Below are 9219 nucleotides of genomic sequence, written 5' to 3'. Positions count from 1 at the left end.
GAAGCAGGCTCCCCGCTGAGCAGAGAGCCCAATGTGGGGCTTGATCCCAGGACCCCGGGATCATGACCTGAGCCGAAGGCAGAGGCTTTAACCCACTGAGCCACCCAGGTGCCCCTATTTATATTTTTTTAAGATTTTATTTATTTATTTGACAAAGAGAAAGAGCACAAGCAGGGGAGTAGCAGGCAATGGAAGAAGGAAAAGCAGGCTCCCCACTGAGCAGGGAGCCAAATGTGGGACTCAATCCAGGACCCCAGGACAGAGACCTGAGCCGAAGGCAGATGCCCAACCAACTGAGCCACCTAGGCACCCTAAAATTATTTTAAATTAATGTCTTTGGCAAAACAACTATTAATGGCATTTTTAAAAAATACTGGTATGCAATGGAACTGCAAGTTTCTTTAGTGGTATGCAGCTTTCAGTAGTTCATTTAAAGATGGAATATGTTTTGCAAATCTAGTTTTAAAATTTATTTTGTTTAACCTTAAAAATTGTATTATTATCTGATATAAATCCTTTATAAGTAAACCATGTTTCACACTAGAAAATACACATAAAATATATGGCACACTGTCTAGCATATAAAAGAAATGCAATAAAAATTATTTCCTGGGGTGCCTGGGTGGTTCAGTCAGTTGAGCGTCTGCCTTCAGCTCTGGTTGTGATCCTCGGATCCTAGGATGGAGCCCCATATTGGGTTCTCTGCTCAGCGGGGAGTCTGCTTCTCCCTCTCCCTCTGCCCCCACCTCACCCCACCCTGCTGTGGCCCCTGCTTGTGCTCTCTCAAGCTCTCTAACTCAAATAAATAAATTAAAATTATTTCCTAATAATTAGTATTTAAACATTTCTATTATCCTTAGAAGAATATTTTTTAAAAGATTTTATTTGTTTATTGGGGAGAGAGAGAGAGAAAGCATGAGCTGGGGGAGTGGGAGAGGATCTCTGCTGAGCAGGGAGCCTGATGTGGGCTCCATCCCAGGCCCCTGGGATTATGACCTGAGCTGAAGGCTGATGCTTAACTGACTAAGCCACCCAGGCACCCCATTGTGGGTTGTTGTTTTTTTTTTTTAAAGATTTATTTATTTATTTGAAAGAGGAGGGGAGGGAGGGACAGAGGGAAAGAATCTTAAGCAGACTCCCTACTGGGTGGGGAGCCCAAGGCCAGGCTGGCTCCCAGGACCCTGAGATCATGACCTCAGCCAATTCACTAGACCCACGCTCAACCACCAAGCCACCCAGGCACCCCCACAGCCTTACTTTTACAAAGAAGGCAGGTACAAAGCATTTGCTAGAAGTCATGTAGACTTTTTAAAAAGCATGTGGACTCTAGCTTCTGAGTAAGAGATCTACGAGTTCTCTTTTCCATTAAAACCCTTATGGGGCACCTGGGTGGCTCAGCAGTTAAAGCCTCTGCCTTTGGCTCAGGTCATGATCCCAGGGTTCTGGGATTAAGCCCCACATCGGGCTCTCTGCTCCGTGGGTATTCTGCTTCCTCCTCTCTCTCTGGCAACTTTTGATCTCTGTCTGATGAATAAATAAATAAAATCCTAAAAAACAAAACAAAACAAAAAACTTATATTCACTATTTGTAGGATACTTGTGTGGGGGTGGGGGTGGGATAGGGCATGCAGAGCCCCCAGACACCTGGATCACCTGGTGTGGGGAGGAAGCTGTTCCTTACCCTACCCTATATGTACATTTTTTGGGAGCAGGATGGTTTTCTGCAAATATGCCCCCCATTGTGTGAGGCAGAACATGGGCTCCCCCCATGATTGGCTGTGTGAGTGGCTTGGGGTGACTTCCTTGATGTCAGCCAGGGTTTGCCCAAGCCTGGTGTCCCAGTGTGAAAAAAGGAGGCCTGTGCTTTCAATCATTAGGCTCCAGATGCTGCAAAAGGACACTGAGGACACGCTGGCACTGCTCAAGAGGCGCAGCCTGTGGTGCCCCCACGTCTCAGCCTCCCCAGAGCAGCCTCTCTCAGGAGCCTGGCTGCGGGCTCTCGGAACTTGGACAAAGGCAGACAGGGCCATGTGACGTGCAGGGTGCTGGTTGTGCAGCGGCTGCTCGCAGCTCTCCTCTGGGGGCTCCTGGAGTTCCCCACTCTCCAGCAGGCGCACTGCAGGTGGCACGTGTGCTGCAGTGCCACCTTGCCCCGGGTGGCAGGGTCAGCTGCCCTCATAGAATGCCCACATCAGCATCTTCACCTCCTTCTCTGAGGCTTTTGAAGCTTCTGTGTGACTCCTTTGGAGCTGGCGCCACCATGGGCGATCGACCGGGCCACCTGGGGAATGAACAGGGCACCCTTGACTGTGGCCAGTCCAGGCAGATCCCCGGCCACCCCTGGCTGCAACAACAGCACTGGTTCCACCAGGCACCGCAGGGTGGCCGAGAACTCCTCCAGTGGCCGCGGACCCCCCAGCAGGGCCAGCGCCAGCACATTGTGTCTCTCTAGAAGTTCCAACTCCGAGTCATGCCCATGGGGAAGTGTGAGCAGGTCAGAGGTGACCCTTGTGATCCCTCCTAGAGGGACCATAGTTTGGCAGCCCACCAATGATAGGTAGAGGGTGTTCCTCCCAGAATGGAGTTCCAGGCACAGGTCATTGGGTTCTGGGGGCCAATTCTGGGGGCCCAGCAGGCAAGAGGAAGTTGTTAGGGGGTCAGAAAGAGACCTCAGCCTGTGGTCTTGCAGAATTTCTCTTCTCTTCGTCCTCTTCCTCACTGACTTCCCACCATGGGGCCTCTGTTTCTTGGCCGCTATGGCTGGGTGGTGTTCCTTGGGCACCAGGCACTGGAGACACCAGGTCACAGTATGATTGGGGGCATCTACATCACCACATGGCACCACTGAGTGTGTTCAAAGTGGCTTGGTGAGTGTCTTGGTATGAAGCTGCCCATCAGAGGCCCTGTGGCTGTCAGCAGTGGACCCCTTATGAGGGAGGGCACACATGGGCACAGCTAAGACTCCTGGTCCAGAGTGGTCTTCTCTTGATGGCCCCATGTGCTCCAAACATCTGGGCTGACTGCCACTCCACTTCCTAGGCCTGTGTGGGAGGCAGGCCCCTGGCCAGAGCGGCCTCCGCCATTAAAAGATGGCGCCTGGCTAGTTGCCAGGTTAGGATTGCCTCGTGAGACTAAGCAGAATGCCCAAAGAGGAAGTAAACAGCATTGGTTGCTAGCGAAGTTGTTCGTTTAGGGGCACAGCCTGATTCGCTCCCTCCTGTACCCTACTCACTGATTGGTCATGTAAGCATATATAAGTGTGTAGACTTGCGGAAATAAAGAGAAAGAAGATGCATCCGAACCAGGGTTCTTGTCGTCCTTGTGGGCCGAGGGCGATAGGCCTGGGCAGCTCTATCTGAGCTGGGCTGTCTGGGAAAGTGTCCTCACTAAAACTGCATCAAATAGGTCCTGGCTGTATCACAGGCCTGGAAAGCCCCAGCTCCTATGGCCTGGGACTGTGGACGCTGACTGGTCACATGGCTGAGATCCAGGGAGGGCAGACTTGGGAAACACTTATCCTCCAACTGAAAGAGGACTGTGGGCTGGCCTGGTTGGGGATGCAGGGCCACACAGAGTATCTCAAAGGATAAGGCTGAGCCCTGCTGGCAGCCGGAGATCACTGGGTGGCCCCCATGGAACCAGGGACAAGAACCAAGAAGTCCTCATGTTGCTGAAAGGAGGACCCCAGCCTTCTGATGGGACAGGGGGCCATGGGACTGGGGTTGGCCGGCAAATTCCTCTCCATCCTTTGGCACCTGCATGGAGGGACCAAGATTTAACTGTACTTTCGACAGTCCTCAGGCTTCCACGTCTGTGCTGGGACTCAAGGAACTGCCAAGAGGCTGCTCTCCCTGCTTCCCCCAGGCTCCATGCTAAATGCACAGTCAGCTTGAGATTCTCTCCTTCTTCCTCTGCCCCTCCCCACCCTCTCTCAAATAAATAAATAAAATCTTTTAAAAATAATAGTTTAATAACTGGGTGGTGACAGATGGTAACTATACTTATCATGGGATGCATATCATAATGTGCGTAATTGTCAAATCACTGTGTTGTACTTCTGAAACTAATATTATATGTTACGTATACTTCAACTAAAAGTACAAAAAAACTTCTTTAAGTTTAATTTTTATTTTTTATTTATCTTTTAAAAGTTTGTTAGAAAATGACACTTTCTAGGGAGTTATTTATTAGTTGTTTTCCTTTATTTAAAAATTCATTAAAATTGGGACACCTGATGGTTCAGTTTGTTAAGCGGCTGCTTTCTGCTCAGGTTGTGATCCTAGGGTCCTGGAATCGAGTCCCACATCTGGCTCCTGGCTCAACAGAGAGCTTGTTTCTCCCTCTCACTCTCCTAGTTGCTCTCCCTGCTTTGTACTCTCCCTCTCTGTTAAATGAATAAATAAAACCTTAAAAAATTTTTCTTAAAAAAATTCATTAAAATCTTGAAGACAATTTAATTAGATTACCATTATTTCTTTTTCTTTTCTTATTTTTTTAAGATTTTATTTATTTATTTGACAGACAAAGATCACAAGTAGGCAGAGAAGCAGGCAGGGGTTGGGGGGGAGGAGGGAAGCAGGCTCCCTGCTGAGCAGAGAGCCCCATACGGACGGATCCCAGGACTCTGGGATCATGACCTGAGCCAAAGGCAGAGGCTTTATTTAAGCCACTGAGCCACCCAGACACCCCTAGGTTACCATTATTTCAAATATATGTGTTACTTTTGTCATCTTCAATCTTATGTTAGAAAAAATAATTTATTTACAGGAGCCTGGGTGGCTCAGTTGTTAAATGTCTGCCTTCAGCTCAGGTCATGATCCAGGGGTCCTGGGATCAAGCCCCGCATCCCGCTCCCTGCTCTGTGGGGAGTCTGCTTCTCCCTCTTCCACTCCCCCCTGCTTGTGTTCCCTCTCTCTGTCAAACAAACAAATTTAAAAATAAAAAGAAGGAAAAATAATTTATTCAATTTATTCCTTTTGACATTATTCATTTTTATGAATGTAAATGAGTGTTTACTTTTATTTATCTTTATTTTTTTTATTTTTTTAAAGATTTTATTTATTTAACAGAGAGAGATCACAAGTAGGCAGAGAGACAGGCAGAGAGAGAGGAGGAAGCAGGCTCCCTGCTGAGCAAAGAGCCCGATGCGGGGCCTTGATCCCAGGATCCTGGGATCATGACCTGAGCTGAAGGCAGAGGCTTTAACCCACTGAGCCACCCAGGTGCCCCGAGTGTTTACTTTTAGACCCTGGAATTCAAGAGAAATAAAGCATCAACTTGTCTTTAGATGACATAATGGCTTTTATAGAGACACTAACAAATGTATCGTATGGTATTAACTAGATATCATAACTGGAGAGTATGAAGCTCTCTTTTCCTTTTTCAAAAAATATTTTATTTATTTATTTTTATGAGAGAGAGCGCCCTTACGATGGGGGGTTGAGAGGTGGAGGGAGAAGCAGACTCTCCCCTGAGCCAGGAGCCAGAATCTGGACTGGATCCCATGACCCCAGGATCATGACCTGAGCCGAAGGCAGATACTTAACAGATGCCCTGAAGAGTATGACGCTTTCTTTTCTTTTTAAAGACTTATTTATTTATTTGAGCGAGAGAGAGAGGAGAGAGAGAGCGAGCACAGGCATGCATATATGCACACATATGTGGGGGAGGGGCAGAGGGAACAGCAGAGAATCTTAAGCAGACTGCTCTGACCTTGGAGCCTGACTCAGGGCTGGATTTCATTATCCTGAGATCAGGACCTCGGCCAAAATCAAGAGTCTGACGCTTAACCCAATGCATCACCCAGGTGTCCCAAGAATATAAAACTTTCTTAGCATGTGACTTTAAAAATCCCCTTTTGCTAGTGTAAGTATACTAATGTTGACTTCCCTCCTTGAGTCACACATACAGAAATTACACCAGGTAGGTTGTAGCACAAAGGAAACTTTACTTGCAGCAAATAAGGAGATCAGAGGGAACGACTTCCAAAGCTGTCACTTCCTGAGCAAGGGTGGATAGGTTCTTTTTATTTAGGGTTAGGATGAAATTTTTTTAAGATTTTGTTTCTTTGAGACAAAGAGAGAGAGAGAGAAAATGAGCAGGAGGAAGAGGCAGAGATAGAGGGAGAAGGTGACTACTCATGGAAGAGGGAACCCGACATAGGGCTCAATCCCAAGATCCTGAGATCATGACCTGAGCCAAAGGCAGATGCTTAACTGACTGAGCCACCCCAGGTGCCCCAGAATGAATATTTTTAAAAAGGGATCCTTGGGGGGGCACCTGGCTAGCTCAGTTGGGAGAGCATGCAACTTTTTTTTTTTTTTTTTTAAAGATTTTATGTATTAATTTGACACAGAGAGAGCGAGATGACAAGTAGGCAGAGAGGCGGGGTGGGGGGGGGGGCGAAGGGTGGGTGGGAAGCAGGCTTCCGGCTGAGCAGAGAGCCCAGTGCGGGCCTTGATCCCAGGATCCTGAGATCATGACCTGAGCAGAAGGCAGAGGCTTAACCCACTGAGCCACCCAGGTGCCAGAGCATGCAACTCTTGATCTTGGGGTCCTAAGTTCAAGCCCCACATTGGGTATAGAGATTATCTGACAAAAAAGGGACCCTCATCATTACAGGTAGAGGTAGATATAAGGTCATGCATGTACCTTAAGGAAACATGGCTACGCATACATTGTATGTTATGTAAATGAAGCTTGTGCTCCTCCTTTTAGTATTATAATGATGTAAAGGTAATTGTCAGTCATTCTGGATGTCACTCCATGGTCCACCTGTACAGGTGCAAGTCATGGTGGTTGGGGGTTTTATGTTCCTACTGGACCGGACAGGGTAGAGTTCTTGTCAGGGCAGTTGCTATGTTTGAGGTGGGGTTTCAATTTTCATTTGTCTGAGTTAAGAGATAAGCTGCCAGAAGGAACTTAAGGAAAAAATGTGGGACAAATGTCAGTGAATCTAAGCAGGTAAGCAGTAAAGGTTAGGTCTTGGGATCTAACTCGTGACACTGGGAACATGGAAAAGCAATTGTGCCTCAAATGTTGCTTCTGATAACCATCACATTTGCCATCTAAGTTTTTTTTTTTTTTTTTAAACAGTGTTTCGTGCTTATAAAAGAAGTGCCTTTTTGGTAGAAAAAAATTAATCTTCCTCAAAACGGAGGCATTGTGAATTTTATTAATTGCATTACAAAATAATGTAGTCATACACTACAAAATGAATGGAAGTTCAAGAAATTATGTCTTTTGTGTGTATTTGATAATACAAGTCTAATTTTTTTTTTTCTGGCCTGAACTGTTTATTTTAACTTCTTTTCTTCTAGATCTCTCTTTTGTTCTATACTAAGCAGGTCCAGCTCAAAAATAGAAATAGTAATTCTTAAAAGGAACAGAATTTTACAATGGAACAAGAACCCTTAGTATGGTTCAGTCCAAACCTGTTATTTAGAGATAAAGACACCTAGCTCCAGTGAGGTTAGCTATTTTTTTTTTTTAAGATTATTTATTTATTTATCTGACAGACAGAGATCACAAGTAGGCAGAGAGAGAGAAAGAAGCAGGCTCCCCGCTGAGCAGAGAGCCCTATATGGGGCTCCACCCCAGGACCCTGGGATCATGACCTGAGCCAAAGGCAGAGGCTTTAACCCACTGAGCCACCCAGGCGCCCCGAGGTTAGCTTTTTGTCTCACAACACATAGCTAGGAGTTGGCAGAGGAAAACAAGAGAATGTTTTCTGAGTCACGTTACATCGTCTATCAGGGAAACGATGGCAGAAGAAGGTAAAAAATATTTATTTTTTAATTGTCAAGACACACCTAGACCATCTTAAAATTTAGAATCAGAGTTAAGAAGTTTAAATTGCAGATAATTCTGCTACCATTTTGAAGTACCTACCCTCAAATAAATGGGAGGTGGAAAGAAATGTATCCAAAAAATGAAATTGGGCAAACAATCAGCTAAGCTTGTTGTTTTTCTTATCCTTTGTATTTTATTCTGTGACATTGAAAATAGACTTCTCATAATTATATTTGCTAGATCAATTCACAAATTCCTGAAAAGGTTTTCCAGAAGCAACATGCTTCCCATGTTCTCATCTGTTTAAAGCCCTATTGTCTTTGCTTCTTCTCTCTTTCCACTACATTGGACACGGTGCCTCTCTTCCCCCACCCCCAGTCTTTTTTTCTCATTAGGATTGCAGGTTCGTGAGTTCCATTATTTAAACTCTGACAGAGAGAAGAGATGTATGTAATTGAGATCCTTCCTAGAGTAGAGTCCATAGAAATATGCGAATATGCATTTCCTTTTCTTTTTTTTTTTTTTTTTTTTGGACTCTCATCTTTCCCATACAATGAATAGGAATAGTTTGTTGCAGACTCCCTTGTGCTCACACACTCTGATACACAGCTGGTGAATTGTTTAGGGTTCCGCATGTATCCTGACCTGCACCAGCAACTAGAGCTTCATAGCTTCTGTCAGAGCTGCATGCAGAAAATGCACAAAGCTGAGTTTGGAAAGTTAGAAAAAGGATAGAAATGTTAAAGTATGAAATATTCGAACTCTTTTCGGTCGATCCACTTTATATGTGGAAAACCTGACATTCTCTTTATCTACTTAAGGACAGCTTCCAGTGGAAAAATCAGGGTATTTTGTTGTCTTCCACTTGGAATAGAAAAACGAAACATCGCAATAAACCTGTTAGCAAAGATTTTTTTTTTCTTTTAATTTATTTATTTGACAGAGAGACAGAGAGAACACAAGTAGGCAGAGAGAGAGAGGGGGAAGCAGGCTCCCTGATGAGCAGAGAGCCCGATGCGGGCCTCAATCCTAGGACCCTGAGATCATGACCTGAGCTGAAGGCAGAGGCTTAACCCACTGAGCCACCCAGGTGCCCCAAGATTTTTATTTCTATTTGTTAACAATGCAGGTAAAGGGGCCCCTGGGTGGCTCAGTGGGCTAAGCCTCTGTCTTCAACTCAGGTCACGATCTCAGGGTCCTGAGATCTATCCCTGCATGTGATGAAGTTCTAGAACCTAGGTGAGGTTTGGTGGGCTGAGGTCTGGAGCCGATGACCAAGAAAGAATTCTTGAGACATCTTTGGTGCAAAATGGTGGTTTATTAAAGCACGGGGACAGGACCCGTGGGCAGGAAGAGCTGCTGCCCCGGGTTGTGAGGGGTGGCAGGTTATGTACCCTGCTGTTGGGGGAAGGTGAGGGGCAGGGAGGT

General features: G+C 45.8%; 1 pseudogene; it reads right to left on the bottom strand.

Annotated features, from left to right (window-relative positions):
- Window positions 1-1866: 1866 nt before the first annotated feature.
- On the bottom strand, window positions 1867-3761 carry LOC131821036 (SH2 domain-containing protein 3A-like; annotated as a pseudogene).
- Window positions 3762-9219: the final 5458 nt, after the last annotated feature.

This window comes from Mustela lutreola, chromosome X, assembly GCF_030435805.1.
Source record: "Mustela lutreola isolate mMusLut2 chromosome X, mMusLut2.pri, whole genome shotgun sequence".
Classification (NCBI taxonomy): Eukaryota; Metazoa; Chordata; class Mammalia; order Carnivora; family Mustelidae; genus Mustela; species Mustela lutreola.
This window is presented reverse-complemented; position numbering and strand designations above follow the sequence as displayed.